A 25,903-nucleotide genomic window follows, 5' to 3' on the forward strand; every position below is an offset into this window, starting at 1 on the left:
CCTGAACTCTTGACAACCACTGATCTTCTTGCTCTCTCTCTCTTGTTTTGCCTTTTCTAGAACATCGTATTTGGAATCACACAGTATATAGCCTTTTTAGACTCACCTCTTTCACTAAGCAATATGCATTCAAGGTTTCTCTGCGCCTTTTGGTGACATGATAGCTCTTCTTTTCTTATTTTATTTTATTTTGCATCTGGCTTCTTTTATTTAGTATAATGATTTTGTGTTTTTGTTTTTATTTTCTTATTTATTTATTTAAATTCAATTCATTAACATATTATGTATTATTGCTTTCAGAGATACAGGTCTGTGATTCATCACTCTTATACAATATCTGGTGCTCATTAAAACACATATACTCCTTAATGTCCATCACCCAGTTTCCCCATTCCTCCATGGCTCTTCCCTCCAGCAACCCTCCATTTCCTATGATTAAGAATCTCTTATGGTTTGCCTCTCTCTCTGGTTTCATCTTGTTTTATTTTTTCCTCTCTTCCCCTATGATCCTCTGTTTTGTTTCTTAAATTCCACATATCAGTGAGATCATATGGTAATTGTTTACCTCCGATTGACTTATTTCACTTGGCGTAATATCCTCTAGTTCCATCCACATGGTTGCAAATGGCAAGATTTCATTTTTAATGGCTGCATAATATTCCATTGTATATATACACCTCATCTTCTTTGTCCATTCATCTGTTGATGGACATCTGGGCTCTTTCCATAGTTTGGCTCTTGTGGACATTGCTGCTATAAACATTGGGGTGTACTTTCCCCTTCGGATCACTACATTTGTATCTTTAGGGTAAATACCCACTGGTGTAATTGCTGGGTTATAGAGTAGCTCTATTTTCAACTTTCTGAGAAACCTCCATGCTGTTTTCCAGAGTGGCTGTACCAGCTTGCAGTCCCACCAACAGTGAAGGAGGGTTCCCTTTTCTCTGCATCCTCACCAGTACCTATTGTTTCCTGACTAGTTAATTTTAGCCATACTGACCAGTATGAGGTAGTATCTCATTATACTTTTGATTTGTAGGTCCCTGATGGTGAGTGATATTGAGCATTTTTTCATGTGTCTGTTGGCCATTTGGACGTCTTCTTTGGAGAAATGTCTGTTCATGTCTTTTGCCCATCTCTTGATCGGATTATTTGTTCTTTGGGTGTTGAGTTTGATAAGCTCTTTATAGATTTTGGATACTAGCCCTTTATCCAACATGTCATTTGCAAATATTTTCTCCCATTCTGTCAGTTGTCTTTTGGTTTTGTCAACTGTTTCCTTTGATGTGCAAAACCTTTTTATCTTGATGAAGTTCTAATAGTTCATTTTTGCCTTTGTTTTCCTTGTCTTTGGAGATCTATCTAGCAAGAAGTTGCTGCCACCCAGGTTGAAGAGGTTGCTGCCTGTGTTCTCCTGTAGGATTATGATGGAGTCCTGTCTTACATTTAGGTCTTTCATCCATTTTGAGTCTATTTTTGTGTGTGGTGTAAGGAAATAATTCAGCTTCATTCTTCTGCATGTGGCTGTCCAATTTTCCCAACACCATTTGTTGAAGACACTGTCTTTTTTCTATTGGACATTCTTTCCAGCTTTGTCAAAGATTAGTTGACCATAGAGTTGAGGGTCCATTTCTGGGCACTCTGTTCTGTTACAATGATCTGTGTGTCTGTTTCTGTGCTAGTACCACACTGTCTTGATGATTACAGCTTTGTTATAGAGCTTGAAGTCCAGAATTGTGATGCTACCAACTTTGGTTTTCTTTTTCAACATTTCTTTAGCTATTTGGGATCTTTTTTGGCTCCGTACAAATTTTAGGATTATTTGTTCCAGTTCTGTGAAAAAAAAAAGTTGATGGTATTTTGATAGTGATTGCATTGAATGTATAGATTGCTCTAGGTAGCATAGACATTCTTACAATATTTGTTCTTTCAATCCATGGGCAAGGAATATTTTCCATTTCTTTGTGTGTTCCTCTTTTTCTTTCACGAGTACTTTATAGTTTTCTGAGTACAAATTCTTTGCCTCTTTGGTTAGATTTATTCTTAGGTATCTTATGTGTTGGGTGGCAACTGTAAATGAGATCAATTCCTTTTTTTTTTTTTTAATATTTTATTTATTTATTTATTTGATAGAGAGAGATCACAAGTAGATGGAAAGGCAGGCAGAGAGAGAGAGAGAGATGGAAGCAGGCTCCCTGCTGAGCAGAGAGCCCGATGCGGGACTCGATCCCAGGACCCTGAGATCATGACCTGAGCCGAAGGCAGCGGCTTAACCCACTGAGCCACCCAGGCGCCCAAGATCAATTCCTTAATTTATTTTTTTCTGTTTCATTGTCAGTGTATAGAAATGCAACTGATTTCTGTACATTGATTTTATATCCTGCCATTTTCCTGAATTCCTATATAATAAGTTCTAGCAATTTTGGGTTGGAGTCTTTTGGGTTTTCCACATAAAGTATCATGTCATCTGCAAAGAGTGAGAGTTTGACTTCTTCTTTGCTGATGCGGATGCCTTTTCTTTCTTTTTGTTGTCTGATTGCCAAGGCTAGGACTTCTAGTACTATGTTGAATAGCAGTGGTGATAGTGGACATCTGTGGCACATTCCTACCTTAGGGGAAAAGCTCTCAGTTTTTCCCCCTTGAGAATGATATTTACTGTGGGTTTTTCATAGACAGCTTTTATGATATTGAGTCATGTTCCCTCTGTCCCTACACTGTGAAGAGTTTTAATCAAGAAAGGATGCTGTACTTTGTCAAATGCTTCTTCTGCATCTATTGAGAGGATCATATGGCTCTTGTCCTTTCTTTTATTTATGTATTGTATCACATTGATTTGTGAGTGTTGAACCTTGCAGCCCAGGAATAAATCCCCCTTGGTCATGATGAATAATCCTTTTTAATGTACTGTTAGATCCTATTGGCTGCTGTTTTGGTGAAAATTTTTGCATTTATGTTCATCAGGGGTATTGGTCTGTAATTCTTACTTTTTGGTGGGGTCTTTGTCTGGTTTTGGGGTCAAGGTAATGCTGGCCTCACAGAAGGAGTTTGGAAGTTTCCAGATTATTTCTTCTAATCACTGAATAATATTTTATTGTGTAATGTAACTCAGGTTTTTAAAATTCATTCACCTAATTAAAGGACATTTTGGTCACTTTCAGTTTTTGCAATTATGAAAAACTTTTGTAAGCATTTGTGAGCAGGTTTTGTGAAGATATGACTTTTTAACCCATTTGAATAAATACCTTTCTAAGAAACAGCCCAACTACCTTTCAAAGAAGCTGTGCCATGTTGTATTCCCACCAGCAACTAATGAGAGTTCCTGTTGCTTCGCATCCTCGCCAGTGTTGGCTGGTATCAATTTCTTGGCTGCTAGCCACTCTGATGTGTATCCCTAAGACTAGCATCTCAGTTGTTTTAATTTGCAATTCAGTAATTACATATAATAGTAAGCATCTTTTCATATGTTTGTATGATATCTGTAGGTCATTCTAGTGAGGTATCTGTTCAGGTCTGTTGCCCATTTTTAAATCTGGTTGTCTTCTTATTGCTGAGTTTTAAGAATTCTTTGTATATTTTGGACACAAGCCCTTTATCACATATAGGTCTTGCAAATATTGTCTCCCAGCCCATGGCTTGTCCTTTTATTCTTTTAACAGCATCTTTTGCAGAGCAGAAGCTTTTACTTGTTATGAAATCTAACACCAATATTGTTCTTTCACAGATCATGCTTTTGGTGTTGTACCTAAAAAACTCAGTATTAAACCAAAGGTCATGTAGATTTTCTTCTATGTTATATTCTAGGTATTTTATGGTTTTGTGTTTTACACTGAAGTCTATGATCCATTTCAAGTCCATTTTTTTGGAGGATGTAAGGTCAGTGTCTAGATTTATTTTTACATGTGGTTGTCCTGATGTTGCATCATTTGTTGAACAGAATGCATTCATTGCCTTTGCTCCTTTGTCAAAGCTCCGTGGACTACACTTGTGTGAGTCTATTTCGGGTCCCCCCGTTCTGTTCTAGGGTTCTGTTAGACTTGGTTATCACTGCTTTCTAATGGGTGCTGAGGTTGTGTGGTGTCGGGCCTGCAACTTTGTCCTTTCCCATTAGTGTTCCTTTTAAAATCCAAGGAAGAGTGTTTTAAAAATACATTTATGCCTCACTTTATTTCTGTCCCTTTATTTAAATATAAAAGACTAAAAAAAAAAAATCTAAACAGGCCTGGAATATAGAAAGTAAAAATGTGGAAAGTAAGAAAACAAAGTTTCCTCCTTCGCTTCATTTTCACACTTCTACCCTCCCTAGAGAGCATGGTACAGGCGTTAGTTATCTACTGCTATTGAGCAAATCACCCCAAAATGTGGTGGCCTGAAACAACCATGAACATGTATTATTTCTTGCCTTTGTTTGTGGACCAAGAACATAGGTACAGCCTGGCTGGTGGTCGTGGTGCTGGGTGTCTCATGAGGCTCACTGAGATGTCAGCAGGAGCTATGGCCTTCTGAGGGCTGGACAGCAGCTGGAGGAGCTGGCTGGTGAGTCAGGGGTGTTTGTTGGCAGGAAGTCTCCCTCCCTCTCAATGTGGTTCTTTCCTGAGAGCTGCTTATGCGTCCCCAGGTCCTGCAGTAGCCAGCTTCTCTGGGAGCAAATAATCAGAGAGCACGCACTCTGTCCTTCACATGATCTGGCTTCTGAAGTCATATAGCCATGCTTCCATCATGGTCTCTTTGTTAGAAGTGAGTCACTTAGTCTGGTCCTCATTCAGAGACTTTGAAGACACATTTTAAGCCACAATGGTTAACTTTAAAATCAGAAAGAAAAAAAACATCTCTTAAATGAAATTACATTTCCCCTTTATTTCAGAGACAAAATGTTTTATATTATAAGAATTTTAAAAATTCTGAAATATAAAATAGAAAGTAAAAGTGCTCTCCCTTACTTTATTCTCCTGCTCCTACTTCCCAGAGGGAGATTCGTAAATATTTTTTCAGTCTATTTTCTACTCACATTCAAGTATGTATGCATATACATAAAACACACGCAACATCATTCTTTGTAAAAATGTGATTAGATTCTATTGTTTTGCTCTTCTTCCTCTCCCACACAATAACCTATCATGGGCATCCTGTGATGTCAGTACATTTAGGATTCCCTCATTCTCTTTTGACACCTACATAATATTCCATATTACAAACCTAAAATACTTTATATTTAAACTTATTTAACTGGGGCACCTGGGTGGCTCAGTGGGTTAAAGCCTCTGCCTTCAGCTTGGGTCATGATCCCAGGGTCCTGGGATAGAGCCTCATATCAAGCTCTCTGCTCAGCAGGGAGCCTGCTTCCTCCTCTCTCTCTCTGCCTGCCTCTCTGCCTACTTGTGATCTCTGTCTGTCAAATAAATAAATATAATTTTTTTAAAAAACTCATTTAACTTACTGATGGCTATGTAAGGTTTTTTCCAGTTTGTTACTATTAAAGTATTGCTGACATGCAATAACTGTGCAAAATTTAAAGCTTATTCCTATAGGATCGAGACTTATAAACAGAATTAATAGGACAAAGGCCCAGCACATTTGAAATTTTGTTAGGTTCTGCCAAACTGCCTTCTGATAAAGTTGTTCCATTCTGAACTCCCACTGATAGTATATAAGAGTTATTGGTTTCCCGTACCCTGTACAATATTGGGCATGTTCCGTCTTGTAAATTTCTGCCAAGTGATAGGCAAAAATTGTGCTCCTTTAAAAAAATTATTTTTCTTAAATCATTAATGAGAATTATTTTATTCATATTTTTGCCACTTATATTTGTTTTTCTTCAAATTATTTATAATCTTTCTCTATTTTTCCTTTGTGCTATCTTCCTTTTTAGTGATCTATAGCACTCCCACCTTAACAATTAATTCAGAATAAAACAAATACTTGTTTAGATTTTAGTAATGTTTATTGTATATGTTGAGCAATTTTTTCTAATACGTCACTTTTTCTTTTAAAATTAGTTTTTACGTATTATTGAAGCCATACATATACATAAAGATACTTGTTTTGGAGCCACATTGCACACTCTGGTTACCTTTTTTTGGTATATCTTTCAGTTTTTCCTGAAATTAAGCTTACTCTGCGTATTAGTTTCCAAGGGCTGCCTCAACACCTCTCCACAACCTGGGGGACTTGAAACAATAGGAGCATGTCAGTTCACAGTTCTGGAGACCAGCAGTGGAAAAGCCAGGTGTTGGTAGGGGTCCCGCTCATTCCCAAGGCTCTTGAGGAGAAGCCTTCCTTGTCTCCTACAGCTTCTGGGGCTCCAGACATTCCCTGGCTCGTAGCCAAATTGTTCCCTTCTCTGCCTCTATGGGCACATGGCCTTTTCCTCCTCTTCCCTCTCTTCCATGAGTGCCTCATGAGGACAGCTTGTCATTGGAGATAGGTCCAGTTTGAATAATCTGGGATGATTCCATCTTGAGATCCTTCACTGAATTATATCTGCAAAGACCTTTTTTCCACACTCACAGTTTTCGAGGGTTTGTGTGTGGACATGCATTTTTGGGGCCCACCATTCAATCCACTGCACTCTGTTGCTTTTTCTTTTTTTTCCATTTGCTTTATTTTCTAGTTTATAAAATTCACCATTAAAAAATATCCATAAAGCTTTTAAATATGTACAGGCATTTTTCCCAGTTCTCCCTTGTGTCACGTTTTCTCTTGGAGATGGACCTCCCTTCTAGATGGACGAGCTCAGGCCAGGCCCACAGTGGTCATGCTGGTACTTGCCCTCATCGCTCCCAGATGTTGTCCCTGCTGTCCCGAGTCCCAGTTAATCCTCTTCTGTGTGTGTGATTAGTAGGAGATATAAAAATCTAGGCTGAAAATAGTTGCCCTTAGAATTTTGAAGTCACTGCTCTGCCTTCTGACATTCAGCAGAATCCGGGAGTTTGGTGCTATTTGTATTTCTGCTCTGGCTAAATGACCTCTTTCTCTTCTTCAAGTGCTGTAGGATCTTCCCTTTTCCCTTAAGGTTCTTACATTGCATAATGAAAATTGCTATTCATTGACTTGGGGCCCTTTGAATCTGGAATTTTCAGTTATTTCTTTGACAATTTCTTCCCCTTTGTTTTCTCTTTTTTTTTTTTTTTTAAAGATTTTATTTATTTATTTGACAGAAAGAGATCACAAGCAGGCAGAGAGGCAGGCAGAGAGAGAGGAGGAAGCAGGCTCCCCGCTGAGCAGAGAGCCCGATGCGGGCCTCGATCCCAGGACCCTGAGATCATGACCTGAGCCGAAGGCAGCGGCTTAACCCACTGAGCCACCCAGGCACCCTGTTTTCTCTTTTTTAATTTCAATTTTTTTCCCTTGAATTCTGATTACTTGGATTTTAGAACTCCTCTCTCGAAGCTCCTGTTATTATTATTATTTTAATCTTCTCTGTTCTCTAGCTTATCCCTTTTTCCCATCCTTACTTTATGGGAATGTTCCTCAACTTTATTTCCGAGGTACGGAGTTTCTCGTTTTGACTAGCCTTAGTTTCTAAGAGCTCGCTTTTGTTCTCCGATGGTCAGTTTCAAAATCACAGCCTGTTCTTGTTTCATGAATATAATATCTCCTTTTGATTCTTTCTGGCTATAAATTACAGGAATTGATTTTCTGGCAAAATTTTCTTCTGCTCTCTACCTCGTTTTATTCTGTGCTTCTTTGTTCCTGTTACCTTGTTTTGCTCTTTGCATTAGTTGCTGCAAGCCTTCTTGCTTCAATACCTCGTAGTTCTTGGCTGTCTGTTCATGTTTAATGAGGGTGCACTGGTGGGCCTATGGAAGTTCCGTGCGCAGTGGAGGGGTTGGCTGTGGTGGGAGGCATCTCTGTGGGATAATCGCGTGGCACATTGGGCTCTTTCCCCCGAGACTCCCCACTGCCAGTTTCTGGAGGTCTTTCCTCTGGTGCAGGTAATGTCCTCCAGAAAACTCTCCAGTCTCCTGCCATGGGCATGCCTGACTCCCAACAGTGCTGAGAACAGGGTGGGGGTGGGGGTGGGGTGGATGGAGGAAGGGGCTGGGGGAATCTCATGGACAGGGTGCAGACTCATTTAGTCTGATATCTTAACCTGGGCACATCCTTCCCTCCACTCAAACCCCCAAATCACATCACATCCTTCCAACCCAAGCCACTATGCTGTGTCCCTCATTTCATCTCCAAACTGCCCATGACAGAGGCTCTTCTCCTCACTTCCATTTCCTGACCTCTTGTGTCCCCGGCCCACACACAGGCTGCATGGGCCCCTCTTCCTCTCCAGCTCCCATCCTGTCTCTTCCAAAACAGCATCATCGCACAGGGCTCCTTGGAGACACAGCCACATTACTGTGAAAAGCTAAATAGCACAGCAACTTAATTTAAACAAGGCCCTCTCAAACATTTGTTTGGCTTAAAGCTCCTAAAATGCCATTTTGTTGGATTATATTTTCATTTATGTAAGATGTGTGTCATGCCAAAATGATTTTATTGCCATAGAAGTCGGGCAAATATAGATAAAATACATTTTAGAAAATAAAGTGACATGTGGCACATTTTAATTCTATGTTCTGCATTTAAAAATGAAATTATGCATCTCCAAGCTTCACTTTTTGGTTCTCTAGGAAGACTCGGGCTTCGGGTGGGTTTGTGATCTCTGGTTGGCACCCTGCACACTCTGCTCTGGCGTCTGCCCTTTGCCCTCTGCAGGGCGAGGCTCTTGCGTTGTACCCAGCAGGGGCAGGCCCAGGTCCTGCTCGGCTGAGTCTAGCATGTGGGATCTGGTTCTGCCTCGGGCTGGCTGTAGGAAAGCCAGCTCACTGTTCAGGAGCTCTAAAAAGACCAAGGGTCCAGCGTGCCTGCCTCTGCTGTCTGCTGAAATTGCCATATCTGAGGACCCCCTGACTTTTCAGAGCCAGAACCTTTGCTCATTTCTTATTCTTGATCCCCTTTGCGCCACTGACCACTGTCTCAGTCCATTCAGGCTGCTGTAGCAAAACACCCGAGCCTGGGGGGTCCTCTAAACAACAGACATTTATTCCTCACAGTTCCCGAGGCTGGAAGTCCGAGATAAAGTGCGGGCCCATCGAGTGTCTGGCAAGGGCCCGCTTCCTGGACTGCTGCTCAGGTGGCTCTCGTCTGCTTCTCCAACTTTCTCGGACTTAGCTCCCATGTCACCAGCTGCCACTCGGTCTCTCCCTGGGTGTGTGAGCATCATCTTGAATTAAAGACAAGCGGAGCTAAAGTCCTGTGTTTCTTCCTCCTGGATTTATTTACCTTCTCCTCCTCAACCCCCCTCCTAACCCCAGCCAAAAAACAAAAACAAAACCAGAAAAAACAATAAGCAGATAAGTAGTTTATCTTCCAAATGTCTACACCTTTTCTCCAAGTCTGGAAAGTTTGGAGTAAGCTTTCATTTCTCTGTGTAGCTTAAGCTCTCTTATCATTTTCAACCCCCCAGCTCTCGCCTTAGATGCATTTATTATGTGAGGCCCTTAGATGATTCCCAAAATGAATTTATCCTTCTAGGAGCCTCTCTTTGGTTGACCCTACCCATTCCATATAGGAGGGCAACCCACCCTCCTATACAGTGAAGCCAGATTACTTTTCCTAAAACAGTGCTTTGCTTACGTTACTCTCTAGCGGCTTTCTTTTTAAAAATTTTTAATCTTATTTATTTATTTGACAGAGATAAAGAGAGAGCACAAGCAGGGGGAGCAGCAGGCAGAGGGAGAGGGAGAAATAGGCTCACCATTGAGCAAGGAGCCTGATGTGGGGCTTGATCCCAGGAACCTTGCATCATGACTAAGGCAGGTGCTTAACCAGCTGAGCCACCCAGGCGCCCCTCTCCAGCAGCTTTCTACTGTCTGTAGGACAGAGTCTAACTAAACCCAGTAGGTTTGCATTCATTAAGTTTCACAGACTAGCCTCAAATTACTTGTTTGGTTGCATCTCCAACTGCACCTTCCTGAGCCCTCTTCTTCCCAGAAATGTATCCAGTCACAGGGTCATAAATATATATGAATGCAGCCCTGCTCCTACTTCTGGAATTCTCTCTACCACGCTCTGTTTGACCTAAGTGCTCTCTCTCGGATGAAATAGGAACCATACATGAACCTTTGTCTGAAATCTGGAAGCTTCTGGTGATCTTGAGCAGGGATGTATATTCTGAACCTCCATTTTCTCCTCAGTGAAAGTGAGGATAGATGTGTTTACAACCCCAGGTTGCATTTCTGTTTGTGCGATGTGCCCACCAGGCTGGTGGAGGTTGGGTGGGGCTGGCAGCCGCAGCAGGGTGTCAGACCCCCGGGGATGTTAACAAGGGCATTGGAGACTCTGCGTCCTCATTAAAAGTTTAAAAAAAAAAATGCACTGATGAAATATTTCAAATATATTCGAAATAATACAACAGATTCTCACCTCTCCATCCTCCAAATTTAATGGGTGGTATTTTGCCGGTTTTGCTTCAGAACTCCCTTAAAAATAAAAATGTATAAAGCATTACAGGGACAGTTTAAGCCGTACTTTTTTCTCTGTTCTCTTTTCTCCCTCAGGGGACGACCAGCCTGGGGCTGATATCTGTCCTTCCCATGTGTTCTGATTTTTCTGACATATTTAGATACCATATGATCTCTATTATTGCTCATCTCAATTATTGTTTAGTGTTTGAAAGTTTTTTTGTTCTTTTTTGTTTTGTTTTGTTTGTTTGTTTTGTTAGAAAGACTTATTTATTTATTTTGGAGGGTATCGGTTAGTGGGGCAGAGAGAGAGGGAGAGAGACTCCCAAGCAGAGTTTGTGCCGAGCATGGAGCCCAAAATGGGGCTTGAGCTCGCGACCCTGAGACCATGACCTGAGCCAAGATCCAGAGTGAGATGCTTAACTGACTGAGCCACCCAGGTCCTCCTAGCATCTGAAAGTTCTAATTACATTTTGCCATACTGCCTGGACCCTTTCACTTGGTAAATACTTACTAGTGGATGAATGACTCATTTTGCAATTTGCTTTTTTCACGCACCATATTTTTGAGCTTTGTTCGGGCCGTGCCACAGTGTGTCTTTCATCTCAGCTGCTTACAATGTCATGGGAGACCCAGGCAAGGAAACAGTCACCAGGCAGTGACATCTCCTGCAATAGGGTCTCCAGGAGGACTCCCAGTCCAGCCTGAGAAAGGAAAGGTTTTCCCGAGCAGATAACCTCCAAGCTTTGAGTGCTAAGGGAGTCTGAGATCTAGCCAGAGGAAGAAGAGAAGGAAGCCCATCTCGCAGGTGATGACCCTGCTGTGCCTGGGAAGACAAGGGAGAGCCCGGATGTGAGGCCGGCTGGTGGTGAGCGTGCAGGGAGCAGGTGCGGGCAGCTCCTGAAAGCCTGGGCCCCCACCCCACAGGGCTTGGGCTTCACCTGAGGGCTGTGGGAAACATGACATCAATTTTAGATTTTAGAAAAATTGCTCTGGCCTCGGGGTGGACAAAACTGTGGCTTGAGATAGGGATGAAGCATGGAGGTGGGATCTTATTTGAGAGGCTGTTTGGGTGACTCAGGAAAGCAGTGATGCTGCAGGGCTCTGAGGACAGGAAAGAGGGGGCTGATTAAAGACAGAGGAAAGGGCACCCTGGGATGTGCGCACGGGGCAGAGGGAAGGGACAGGGCTGACCTGAGGCTGGCTGGCCAGTGGCAGCGGGCGCTGGGATCTGGGAGGAATCTGGCTGCAGGAACCAACGTAGGGGTGAGGGAGAGGTCAGCGTCAGAGTTCAAGCAAGGTCCCAGTGGGGCTGATGAAGAGGGGCACGATGGAGCATGGTGGCCCAGGGCCCCGGGAAGCGGTCCGGCCCAGAGGGGGCGTCATGAGTGGTGTGGGAGTGGGTGAGGCGCTGGCAGAGGTTGGGGCCGCGTGGGGCAGCGCGCCGACTTCAAAGCCCACAGTACCACGCTTACTAAGATGGGATTTAATGCCAGAAGAGGCATTTTTTACTGGTCTGTATTTAAACAACAACAATAACAACAACAACAACAACAACAAACCTCTCCTCTGACAGAATCCCTGACATACAAAGCAGCTAACCTAAACTTAATATTCTTTACCCAAGAACACACCCCAGAACCTCTTCTCCTGTTTCCTGTTCCATTCAGGATAAAACGAACACATGAATGTTTGGGCTGCCCCTCTGGAACTCATAGTCAGCCTGCCCTCGTGGGGACTGAGGGCAAGGTGTGGGGTCTCCCTGGGAGGCAGGGGGCCTGGCATATAGCACGTGGTCGGTGAATATTTGTGCAAGCATGAGCATGCCGGGGGAAAGATGGCCATGTGAGACTGACCTCCTAAGCCCCAGCAGGTGGAGACAGCCCATCCGCAGATGCCCCCGGCTCTGGAACATTCCCCTGGTGCCCTGTCCTCCTGAGAGGAAGATAGCGGTCCAGCTACCACCATGACCCTATAGAATCATTTTCCCAGCCACGGGGCTTCCGGAGCCTTCCTTGCTGGCTCCCTTCCCCCTGTGGTGGGAGCGCCTCTCTGCAGAGCTTTGCCTGGAAGGGTTTTCCAGGCCTGTGAGCAAGGCCGGCCTGAAGGCCTTGCAGTGCCCAGGGTGGCCTCTGTGTGGAGTCTTGATTCCAACTGTTTGTTTTCTGGCCTCTGAGGGCTAGGGAGCTTTGTCCCAGGGCAGCTGGCTCTGTGTTTCCTCTCTGCCCACAGAGGTGGTAGGAGGAAGCACAGCTCCTTAGCATAGAATGGTCTGTGGTATCCTGGCATTGGCATTTTACTGAGGGGGCTGAAACTTGCACACCTAGTGCCTTGTGTGACCCTCACAGATGACCCTGTCTGGGAGGCTGGGCAGGGCTCTCTTCTCCATCTCAGAGTAGCAGGAACTGTGGCCCAGGGAGGAGGTAACTTCCAAGAACCCAGGCCTTGGTTCCCAGCCCTCCCTGGGCCTGCAGAGAGGAGCTGCGTCTTCTTGGAAGAGCCAATGAGACCCCAGCCTTGATCCCTCAGCCCTGCCTGTACAGCCAAGCCAGTCAGCACCCCTGGGGGGTGCAGACTGGTCTGTATGTTCTAGCTCTCCTTCCAGGTGATTCCACTGTGCACCCAGGGTCGAGGACTCCTGTCCACACAGCTTCCGTTTTGCTGTCTAACGGACTCAGCAGACTAAGGGCTGAACAATGGTGAGGCTGCAGGCTGGACTGCTCAAGCTGCAGTATCCTGGAGCTAAGACCAGAGAACTCAGTGCCCTGAGAATAGGGTGTCTATCAGGACAGGACCTGGTGCTCCTCCTGCGGGCCCCACCCCACTTCCTGGAGAGGGCAGGGCTGAGGCCACGCTGGGAGCCGGGCTGCTCAGCCCTCAGCCCTCCATCTTGTTGGCCTCTGGGCGCACTTTCTCAGGAGACTCCTTGGAAAGTTGTGCTAATTCAGAAAGGACCAGGATCACAGGATCCCTAGGGGGGCCAGCGGACCAGCAGCTAGAATTTGTGGCCATGGTAAAAGGGATGGGAAGCAGCTGTCTCGCAGACTTCCAATCTTGTCCCTCTCTCCCTGTCCCTTTCTGATGCCTCCCCCCACCCCGCCTCCCTCATTTCTTCATTTCCTCCCTTGATCTTCCTTCTTTCCCTCCACATCTATTCATAAGTGGGTCCTTTGAATGAGCTACTCTATTGGGGTTTCTGGCCCTGCCCAGGGTCCTCATTACTGCCCTAATCCCCCTTTGCAGAGCACAGATCTTGCCATGATGAATAGAAGTGAGTTACCATCCTGTTAGAGACTCGATCCATTGTAGATGTAATGAACAGGCTTTTGGAGGCTTTTTGCAGAATCGGGCAGTGTTGATGATTTTAGGCTTGACAAGTTTACGTACGCACTAGATCACAGCCCAACAGATATGCCAATTAGCGTGGCCAACCTTCCACATCAGTTGCGACAAGATGTGTTCTTGGGACCAGAAAGCGAACCCAGATCCAGAAGCCCTTGCTGGCGCTCTGGGAGAAGTGAGCCTTGGGGCTGCATGATCTACTGCCCAGACCCTTACCCAAGCCCTCCCTTGCCCTGCTTGTCATGATGTTATCTTAGGGACTCTGCTGCTAGGGCCAGGGTGGGAGTGTAGGGAGGTAGTTTCCCTGGGGGCTCCAGAGGAGTGTCCCTCCAGCCTCACCAAGTGGCCCTATTGCAACACACAGGTACCCCTGGAGACAGTCCCCTTTTGTCCCCAACTCCAGAACAGGGCTCTATATTAGCAGGCGCTAAATATGTTTGTTGAATGACTAAATGAAGAATGAATCTGACAGATTGATTGTACACGGGAAAGGCTCTGGAATGTGACACGGGAAAGGCTCTGGAATATGAGTGGATGTGTGGAAAGCCTTGGCCCCTTCATCTCTTATCTGCCCTCACCTAGGAGACGGCTACTCCCCAGGTCCCTGCACTGAGAGGCGCCGACCTTCCTGTTTTGGCCACAGTTCTCAGGTATTCTGTCTACTAGGCAGGCAGGGGCTAGTAGGAGGAATGACAATGCCTGCAGGGCCCAGCCCAGGGTGGGGTCTGCTTGCAAGTTCAGTGGGACGTCTTGGAAAGGAGGAAGGAAGGAAGGGTTGCCGCTGAGAAGAAACTGGCTTTGAAAGTTTTCCTTCTGGATTTTTTTTTATTTGCAAGGAGTGGAGATGCTTGGGGAGGCATTCAGGACTTGACCAAAGAGTGAGCTGAATCCCTGGTGTGGTTGTTGTGCAGGTCTCACGTGCAGCCGGTGAGCCGGGATAGTTTTGTCTGGGAATGCCTGCACGCTGGAAGGATGCCACGGACTCTGCTAGTGACACCTCTGTAGCCCTTAGAAAAAGACAAAAAATATACTTTTTTTTCGAGAAAGCACATGTGTTTCATATTATGCATATCCACAGAGTACTTGAGTCCAGATGGCTGGGACAGGAGTCTCCTGACCCATTCTTTCCGACTGTGTAGGTTGGGGAGAAAGACCAGGGATCTGGCAATGTTGGCCAGAAATTCCTATAGGTCAGCTGGAATCTGGTTGGGGACTTGCTGGTGTGAAACATGCATGGACAGTCAAATGAGTCAAAGAGCAAAGCCAACTTGACCTTGCACAAGATCTTCCTTTGCTCCTGAACCACATACCGAGCATGGCAAATGAAGGGGCATGGGAATACGGATTCCTACTTATTAAAAAAGAGACAATTGCTTTTCATTAGGCTTTTCCAGTTACAGTGCATAGGATCGCAGTGACCTCATTTTTGACCATTGGCCAATGCATTCAACTGTCTGGCGGATTAATCTGTTAACTGGGCACCTGCCAGCTGTCTGCAATAGGAACTAGTTTAAGCATATGTTTTAAAAAGTGATAACATTGTTAGAGGCTCTGCCTAGACATGGGGATGGAAGCCCAAGCAGGCCAGCATCAGCGCTGAAGTCAGTTTTGGATGACGGACTGTGTTTTTAGAAGCCTTGCTGTCCCACGACTGACCTCCCTCCTGCCCACGCCCACCCCCACCAATGCTGAATCCCGGAATGAATTCGATAGTATTTAAGGGCAAACCGACATGCGCTTAGATTCCCTGAACTTGGGTATGTCGAATCTGGGTGATGTGCCTGATTCTATGGGTGAGGAACAGAGACGTCGGATGCCTTTGCTGGGTCACATGGAGCCGCAGTTGGAAGCCACTTCTCCCAGTGTCCCATCCAGTGCTGTTTGGCCCATTCCCCGGTGCAGCCTGGAGTCCCACATGCAGCCTGTGTTTAGAGGGAGCTGTGGCTCACACCTGTGTGCTGACTTGGCTGCAGGGAGGACCCTGAGGATGCTGGTTGGTGAGGGGGGCAACCTTGCTGTTCCACAGCCCACCTGCAAGCCACACTTGCCATGTTTAGGGAACCACATCTCAGTCCTGGGTGTGAAAAGGCCTAGACAATTTGTTCCAAATACCACTTGCTTCATCCCACCTGGCATCTTCAAGCAGTGGCTGGTTGGACGATGGTGGTTGTTGTGGTGTACCAGGAGGCCGTGAGGAAAAGGAGTCCTAGCACCCCTGGACTCTTTGCTGGAGATAACTTCTTTTGTAGACAGATCACTGTCACTCAGAGTAAGACAGTTGCTTATCTATATAATTGTAATAATGATAACCAACATTTATTGAGCACTCAGTATGCATCAGGTATTGTTTCGTGTACTGGACATGTATTAGCGTGTTTAGTTCTTAGCACGAGAAGTAGGCACTACGGTTATTCTATTTTATAAGTGGGGAAGCTGAGGCTGTGTATGGTGAGCACCTGTCTACGGCTGTCTTATTGGTAGAGGTGGGAAACAAACCCAGAGCATCCAGCGCCAGAGCCCAAACTCTCAATCCCTACACTTGGTGCCTCCTAAGACTCTCAGGCTGAAGGCCTGGTGAAGGACTGCTGAATTCTGGTTCTTGTCTTCACTTCACCTGGTCTTCACATCCCTTTTCAAGAGGTGATATCATTTATGCCTGAAACTTTGGAAATGCAAAGGAGATTCTCCAAAGTTTTTGCAGAAGGTGTCCCCACATCTTGCAACATGGATCTCTAACTTCATAAAGATAATTATGTTTTTCTCTGTAAAATGCAGTGCAGCACTTCCCAGAGAAAGAACATGGAAAGGGAAATCTCTAAACGGGAGGGAGAACATTAATGCTTCCAATATTTACATTAGAATTCCTTGCTTAAAAGTTATTTTATTCTAAAACATAATGCGTATTGAAGAGGGTATAACACATACACGCTGGTTAAAGAACAGCGGAATGTCACTAGTGCCCAGGTTAGGATGCAGAAGTTTGCTAGTCATGAAAGCTCCAGGCAGCTCCTCCCCCGGTGCCTCTGCTTCCATCCTCACCACAAGAAATCACTGACTTTTGGTTCTTCGGGTCCCGATCTTTCTGAGGGTTGTGATATGTGGCAGGTGCTAAACATCCAGAGGGATGTGTTGGGGAATAGAACTGCTCTCTGTTTCTGTGCCTGAGCTCCTTATGGTCATCCTTAGCCCTTGGCAGTAGGTCAAAGAGAACAGTTCCATGAGGTGACACAGTAGGTCATGGTCAAGTTCATGGTCAGGATGAACCAAACACATGACTCTGAGATAGGCTCATCCCAGTGTTCTGACCTCAGGTTAAAAATTAGGTGCGGTGGCTCCAGGGAGATTGGTGATGAGGGCCCTCAACATGTAGTCACATGACTTCCGTCTAGGTAGTCACCCTGCACTCATGTGCAGAGCTGTTGGCCCAGGATCTCCATTCACCCTCCTTTATCTTTCTTCTCTGTTGGATCTCCTGTTTCTGAATCCTGTGTCATTCTGATCTGCTGTCTCATTTTAATGGAGATTGTCTTCTAGTAGCTTCTTCTTTCTTTTTTCTTTTTCTTTTTCTTTTTTTTTTTTTTTTAAGAGAGAGGAAGTATGAGTGGGGATGGGGGGCAGAGGAAGAGAAATCTTAAGCAAGCTCCACACCCAGTGAGAGCCCAATCTCACAACCCTGAGATCATGACCTGAGCCAAAATCAAGGGTCAGATGCTTAACTGACTGAACCAGCCAAGTGCCCCATCTTCCAGTAACTTCTTGAGAAAGAGCACATGGGAGATAAATGGTTTGAGACTTTCTGTGTCTGAAAATTCTTTTTTCTGTAGTCACACTCAACTCATAGTTTGGCTGGCTATCAAATTCCAGGTTGGAAACCATTTTGTTTTAAACTTCTGATTGCTTGTCTCCTGGCTTCCAGTATTGCTATTGAACAGTCCATTCTGGTTCATAATCCGCTACATAATCTATAAACTGATAGGAAGTCCTTTTTGTTTTCTGAAATTTTAAAATGATAGGCTCACATGAGGTTCTGTTTATATTATGCTGGGCATTGGGTGGGCCATTTCTGGTCTGGTAATGTATCTTTCAGTTCTGGGAAATCGTCTTGAATTATTTCAATGGTGATATTTTTCTACACTTTTGTTCTCTCTTTCTGGTACTTTTCCTATTTGGATATTGGTTTTTTATACCCTTATTTTTATCTTTACTTTCTGAGAGATTCCCTTTGCTCAATTGTCCATTCCTTCACTCGGTTTTCTTATTTTGCTGAACTGTTTTATTTTTTTTTAAGATTTTATTTATTTATTTGACAGAGTGAGCTATCACAAGTAGGCAGAGAGGCAGGCAGAGAGAGAGGGGGAAGCAGGCTCCCTGCTGAGCAGAGAGCCCGATGTGGGGCTTGATCCCAGGACTCTGGGATCATGACCGGAGCCGAAGGCAGAGGCTTTAACCCACTGAGCCACCCAGGCGCCCCGCTGAACTGTTTTTAATAATCAAGACCCTTTTCTTAGTTTTTTGAATGTTACATTTCATTTTATTGTTTTAATAGCATCCTTTTGTGGGGGGGGGTGTTTCATGGATACAATCCTTTTCTCTTAGCACTCAGAGGATTTGTTGATCTGTTTTTAAAGATCTATCTTTGCATAGTTTCTGTTTCCCCTGAGCTGCCTTTTTCCTTTTGCTTGGGTCTTTATTGTCCATATCAGAGTCCAGAGTGCTGACCATTACACCATGGGGCTCACCTTGTATTGTCCATACCAGAGGGATTTATCAGATATCTGGTCCTTCTTGGCTTCCTGCTCCTGATTAGAAAAGGCTGATTGGAAATACCGAGTGCACAGCTGGGTCTGGTCAGTTTTAAGCTGGGTAAGATAGTCTGGGAGGACTGGGTGTTGGGGACCCTCTTCCAGGACCCTCTTCTAGGTTCTTCGTGAATTGTTTTACTTTCTCCAGAGGTCTCTCCCGATCTTCTTGAAGGATGAGTTGGGCCAATTTTGTTGTGGGAGTTGAGCTAGGGGGAGGGATTAGATGTTCAGGATTCAGTAGACATTGCCTTGATTTTCCTCAGCTGGGCCTAACACTGCCAGTGTAGGTCGTTGGTTTACCATCTCTGGATACTAAATCGCAGGCTTGTGCTGGCTAGGAGCACCCGGTGCTTGGGAACATGGGTAACTTCCCAGAGAGTCCACCCAGTCTTCCTGGTTTTAACCCACCTCTTCTCTCTCCAAAGGCCAGACACCTGGGACTGCCATTGGAGACCTTAGAGAATTTTGTGGGGCAAATGAAGGTGGTTTTTAGCTTCCCTTTGCTGACTTAAGATTCCATTGTCTTACATTTGATCTCAGCACCACTGGACCATCCACCGTGTTTTAGCTTCCAAAATGTTGTTGCCATTTTCCCTTTACTTAGGGACTGATATCGTTTTAAAAGCCTCTTTACTATATATTAGCAGGATTTGGGGAGGGATCAAAAAAAGGTACATGTGTTCAGTCTGCCATCTTACCCCAGGTCTAGTGTTAAGATTTTTAAATGACAAACCAAAAACATTTAAACATTTTTTTAAATTGGACTTTTTTTTTAAACTTTTTTCTCTCTAAAAATGAGCCCTGTTCATCTGTAAAGGAAGTATATCTTTTTACGAGAGGTCCTTATCCCTCCTGCTCCGGCACCCTCTGAAGTTGTGTCTTTCCAACTGCAGTCACTGGCTGGATGATACCTCCGATTTGGGGAACTGTTTGTGGAAACCTTAATGGTGCTTTTTAGACATAATGTTTCTGAGTGTTTCTGAAGTTGCTTGGGCTGATATTGTAGGAGAGATATGAACAAGGTGTTTCCTCTTGGTGGATTGCTACGATGTGATTTGTGACCTAGGGTCATGATAAATGTTTATGAATACTTGTTACCTCCAGTAGGTGTGACCTTCTCTTTTGATACTTCATCATCCCAGGCAGAAACTGTGAATTAGCATTGTGGAAACACTCCCAGGGGACTGTAAAAGCTTTCCTCCCCCACTTTTGAGGGTTCACAGGCTGTAGGGAAAGGAGTATTAGGTATTATTCTGAGGAAAACAGTGAGTCTGTGCTTGAAATATGTGGGAATAGTATCTAAAGATAAAAGCTTAAATTGTCTAAAGAGGGTTTTATAATGGGCATCAGGGCTCAAAAGGACTGAAAATAAACAGAAAAATAGTTTACCCAGAAATGAAACCTTAGCTCGAAACGGGAAAATACATTTATTCCTGAAGAGATTTCTGACTGTGCCTTTTAAAGTTGTGTCTTGCTGACGCCCGCTTCATTTGCCGCCTTGTCCTTCCTTTGCCTTTTGTCTCTTTATCTGTTTCTCATTGTCCCACCCCAGTTTTATTTCCCTGTCTGTAATCAATTAGTTATTATAGGAATTAATCAAAAACCTTCCCTGAGCACTGCTGTGTTCACCTTATGGTGGTTATGTGTTATAAAGGAAAACACACTGGTGGAGGATGGCGGAAGAGCTTGACCTTGGAGTGTCAGTGAGGTCTTCAAGGAGAAGGCGACATTTGAACGGACCTTGGAGGTCATGTGGCAGCTCCTCTGGTGGTAAACTGGGAACAGTGGTCTCAAGGAAAGGGGACAGTTTATATGAAGACACAGAGATGAGAAATGCGTGGAAAATTTTAGGATGTGGAGGAAGTTAGGTGTGCTGGAACTTAGCATGCTGGGGCCCCAGGGCTTGGGAGCAGCTAGAAGGAAATAAGGCTCCTTCAAGTTCAAGGAAGAGGCATGTACTGAGGTGACTGTGGTTGAATGTGAGGAAATGGAGGGAAGCTCAGGAAACTCAGGGTTGTTGTGTCATCCCTGTGAATCCCAGTGCTCCTGAGATTAGGCTGTATGACGGGCCCTGGTGAGCAACAGAACATCAGCTTGTCCCTGCTGAGATTCTGGTGGTCACCGACACCTGCCTTTCCCTGCTGCCTTCTCTCAGGCTCTCCCCATTCATTCCTGCCGAGACAAACACCTGGTTGGGCAGGATGTCATGGGGAATCTCTTGGACAGTGATCTCCTTCACGACTAGCCTGTTTGGTCACCTTTGGCTCAAACTCCCATCTCTGGTGCTGAGATTGTGTCCAGGGAATCAGGGCCGTAGGATCCAAGGAGATGTTGGTGCAAAAATACATACTCATGCGCCATATTCTCCAAAGATGTAAGCATGGCAGGTGTCGAGGGTGTCCTGGATAGTCTAGTACAGAGAGGCCAGGTTTCACCCATGGGCTAAAAGGAGCTAGCCAATTTGAAAACTGTGGCTTAAGCATCAGAAATGAGTTTTCTCACAGTTCTAGAGACTGGAAGTCCAAGATTAAGGTTCCAGCTGATTTGGTTCCTGATGAACAATGTCTTCCTGGCTTGTAAAGGTCACCTTCTCTCTGTATCATCACATGGCCTTTCTTCAGCGTGTGTGTGTATATGTGTGTGTGTGTGTGCACACATGCATGTGTGTGAATGCAGTTTGGAGGGGGAGAGAAGAAGAGAGAGAGGGGTAGGGAGTTTGGGAAAGTGTGTGCTACTCACTAGCTCTTTCATATGTCTTTTGATAAGGACACTAATTGGGTCTGATCAGGTCCCCACCCTTATGACCTTAATAACCCTAATTACTTCCTTAGAGATCTGGTCTTCAAATATAGCCACACTAGAGATTAGGGCTTCAACATATGGATTTGGGGACATAGGTGGGGATATAAACATTCAATCTATAATGGATCATATATACTCAATTATAATGCTAATTTATTTTTTATGAAGAATAACATATTTAATTTTAAAATACAGAGTATCAAGGTCATCACAGTCTTTTCTTCTATCCCCTTTTTTCTTAAATAATTGGGCTCACACCATATATGGTATTTTTAAAAGTTAAGATTAACGTAGCAACATTCAGAAGTCCCAGATGGAATGCAATATAAACATAGGCTTGATGACATGTCTTCTCTGGAGGATTTTCTTAGTCTTTCTAGTTAGAAAAGCAAACAGATAAACAAAATAACTAGGAATAACTTTAGAACCCCACAGGAGTTTTAAAGAGGCAGAAATCATAAACACTAAGTAAGGTCAGTGGGGTTTTCTTTTGAGTGGGAAAGTGGCAGGCTCAGAGTGGCTCTTTGAGGGTAGGTATGGGTGCAAAGGGAGGGAGCTTAAGGGTGGGGGCGGCCATTGGTGAGGGACTGCCAGTCAGTCAGGGGCGGCCTCTGCAGTCCGGGCCACCACAGCGCAGCCTGCAATGACGGGTGTGGGGTGGGGGCCTAGAGACCAAGAGCAGATGCAATTTGAGAAAACAGTTTTGTGACATCATTCTCTTGTTTCTAAATACCACTTTATTTTTTCCCCTTTCCTCCCTCCACACCCCACCTGCCGGTCTGTCTACATTCCACCACCACCAGCATCAGGAGCAGACACTCCTGAAAGACAAGCAAGTAAGATTTGTTTTAACCAGGAGACCCTCAATTGGCTTCTTCTCTTATTAGTCTGTGATTCCAAATAATAAGCAAAGTTCCCAAGACGCTGCCATAAATATTGGGGCCCACATAACAGCCCACGCAGGGTCGTGCACACCATGCTCCGGCCTGGGGGTGCTCTGTAGACTGCGCCCAGTGCCATGACTGCCACATGAACCCGAACACTTCACTTCCCGAGTAAACAAATGCTGGCTGGCCCCATCCAGGATTCGGTGACTGAAGCCTTCTCCCTCCGAACTGGGCTCATTTGCATGGTTGCACGCATGTCGGGTTTTTAGTCTCTCTGGCACACATCCTCTCCTGGTGGCCAGTGGGCTCCCTGATCAGGCACCAGGAGAGACACCGGGGCGGGGCTGGGGTCTCGGCTCCCTACCCCCGACCCCCGGCCTGCACCGGCGCCCGTGGGTGTCATCCCGTAGCGCGGGAGGAGAAGGTCTGCCTCACAAGTCTCTCTCACCCCGAACACAGGGGCTAGAGATAGGGAGGGAGAGACTTCCAGTGATATTTCAAGAATTTATGTCTTTTTCCTTCAAAAGTGAAAATATTGGGTTAGGAAGGTTTTTTTTTTGTTTTGATTTAGTTTCTTTTTTATTTGTTTTTTGTTTTTTGCAAGAGACAGCCTAGTGATAAAGAAAAGTGGTTCGTAAACTTACCTGCTCTCATTACTCTCCAACTTATTTCTTAGAGGCCACGAGAATTTCAGGTCACGTGTCTACATCTCTTGGGGCATTAGAAATCTTGTACCCCGGCCAAACTTTCTTTACCAAATGGCCCAGATACAACAAATACTTTTTGAAATACCAAGTATATTTCTGCTTGTAAGTAGAGAAAGAAATAAAGTGAAATGATTTACTTGGAAGAGAAAAGAAGTGGTGGGTCCACCCACATTGATATGGATTTCTTGACTACAAGATCTGAAGACAGCGTAGTGACCGAGCAAGGAAATGGTAGCCGAGGTTTATCCTGAGTGCTCCCTCCGGCCCAGGCACTGTGCTGAGCATCTTACCTCTCCCTTTCTCCTCCTGGTACCCGGAGGTTGATGTGCTGTTATGGTCTGCACCATAAAGATGAGAAAAGTGCAAGCCAGAGAGATCATCTTGCTCTCACAGTTCACACAGCTAGTAAGTCATGGAGCCGGTGTTGGACCTCAGGCTCCATGTCCTCCTTAACCATCCAGCTCACACTGCTCCTAGCCATGCTGTTGGCTGAATTCTGACACAAGCAGTACACACAGGGCGTGAGGCATCTGAGAAGTTGTTCAGTAGTAGAAAGGAGACTACGGTTGCAGCGTTTGGCACTGGCAGATGTGAGGCCGGGGTCCTCTCAACCACTGCCTACATCAGTTGCCTCCTAAGAGAACTTGATTTTAGATTCATCATTTGTTAGAAATCAGTGGGCTCTGGTCCCTTCCCGACCTCATTCCTCCTCTGTTGGAGCACAGAGCTGGTGTCATGGAAGGACACTGACTGAGGGCGGCAGGTGCCCCCAGCAACGCAGGGAGGGGCTATACCTTCCATTTCCTCATCTATAAGACAAAGAGGCTTCTTCTGCTCCTGACACTGGTTCTTCCTGTCATATCCATCTCACAACTCAGCAGAACTTCGTAGGATGCTGCCTGTCTGAATCCTTTACCTTCTCTGTGCCCGCCCGCATGTGGAACCCAGCCCTAAGTGAAAAAGTACAAGAATACCCCAAAAGGTAGCAAGTAGAATTGCAATTGGACCTTCCTTTGATGTTTGTGAAAATAACACAAAGCATCAGAAATAGCAGAAGTGCTGGTGGAGGCCAAGAGAGCTTGGCAGGCAGCTTCAAAGTCCCCTGCGTTGGGTTCTGAGGGCCGCGGAGCTCAGTAGGGAGTCCAGAGGTCATTGTGTCCGGCTGTAAGAGCCCCAAGGACAGGGACAGCATCTGACTGCGTTTTCTGTCTAGCGTCTTAGGAAGTACCTGGCGCATGGCTGGCACTCCGTTACACTTGGCTGAATGACTGGGAAAGAACCAGAATAGATCAGGCTCCAGTATGGAGATGGACATAGTTCTAGAAAAGACAAATCAGAGTAGCCGGCGGAAGTGTGGTAGCTGTTGTAGAAGAACGAAGCCAATCAGATTGTCAGAGCACAGTCTCCAGGCAAGCAGAATGGAGGGGTGGAAGGAGCTCCTGCTTGAGGGGCCACATGCTGCACTCTTACCAGTCCAGCTTCCCTCTGTCTTTCTTCCATCCACCCACTAGGCGGTTAGCTATTAAAGCCCACCGGGTGCTGGGAGTCAGGTTCCAACATGCAGGGGAGAATAAAATAGAGACGGTCTCTGTCCTCATGAACCATGGAGATGATCAGGGAAGGTCATTGCTAATGGCAATATGTGATTTTATTTTACTATTTTTTTTAAAGATTTTATTTATTTATTTGACAGAGAGAAATCACAAGTAGATGGAGAGGCAGGCAGAGAGAGAGAGGGAAACAGGCTCCCCGCTGAGCAGAGCGCCCGATGCGGGACTCGATCCCAGGACCCTGAGATCATGACCTGAGCCGAAGGCAGCGGCTTAACCCACTGAGCCACCCAGGCGCCCCTTATTTTACTATTTTTTTAAAGATTTTATTTATTTGACACACAGAGAGAGAGACAGAGAGCGAGCACATAAGCAGGGGGGACAGGCATAAGCAGAGGGAGAATCAGACTCCCCGCTGAGCAGGGAACCACACATGGGGCTGGACCCCAGGACCCCAGGATCATGACCTGAGCCAAAGACAGATGCTTAACTGACTGAGCCACCCAGGTGCCCCAATATGTGCTCTTATGAGTAGTGCACCCAGACCCAGGCTTCTTACTAGCTTTGTGACAGTGGGTAACACCGGGACCCTCTGAGTGTGCTCATTTGAAAAATGGAAATAAATGCCTCTGGTGGGGGGGGGCATTTTTAAGGATTCGCAATGATATTATGTGTCAATAGTGGCTGTGTTTTTTTTTGAGCTTGTGTGTGTGTGTGTGTTATGTGTGTGTGGGGGGGTGGTTCTCTCCCCTCATCCCACTCCCACTTTACTGCTTTCAAGGAAATGAGCATTTTCTGAATATTATGGAGAGCAACTTTTTGGTTTTATTATTTTGATGATGATTTCTTCTGTTAAACTTCTTCCTGCTCCTCATAAGCTGGCAGAAAATGCTAGATTTCTTAAGGTACAACACCTTAAAATCCTGATTGCAAGAAGTCATGAGAAACATTCCAAAGTAGCGTCACCAGGGGGGCTCAGTCGGTTATTGTCTGACTCTTGATTTCAGTTCAGGTCATGATCTCAGGGTCCTGGGATTGAGCCCTGTGTCTGCCTCTGTGCTCAGCACGGAGTCTGCCTGAGACTCTCTCTTCCTCTCTCTCTGCCCCTCCCGTCCCCGCCCCCCTCTTATTCTCTCTAGCTCTCAAATAAGTAAATGTTTTTTTTTTTTTTTTTAGATTTTTATTTATTTGACAGAGAGACATGGAGCGAGAGAGGGAACACAAGCCGAGAGAGTAGAAGAAGGGGAAGTTGGCTTCCTGCTGAGCAGGGAGCCCGGTGCTGGGCTCCATCCCAGGACCCTGGGATCATGACCCCAGCCAAAGGCAGATGCTTAACCACTGAACCACCCAGGCACCCCAGTA

The 25,903-nt window shown here is 45.3% G+C and overlaps 1 protein-coding gene across 6 annotated transcripts in view; it reads left to right on the top strand.

Annotated features, from left to right (window-relative positions):
• The window catches only part of SLC12A8 (solute carrier family 12 member 8), a 135,949-nt gene that overhangs the window by 35,364 nt on the left and 74,682 nt on the right, over positions 1–25,903 (top strand). The gene's annotated exons all lie outside the window — the stretch shown is intronic.

This window comes from Mustela nivalis, assembly GCF_964662115.1.
Source record: "Mustela nivalis genome assembly, chromosome: 1".
Classification (NCBI taxonomy): Eukaryota; Metazoa; Chordata; class Mammalia; order Carnivora; family Mustelidae; genus Mustela; species Mustela nivalis.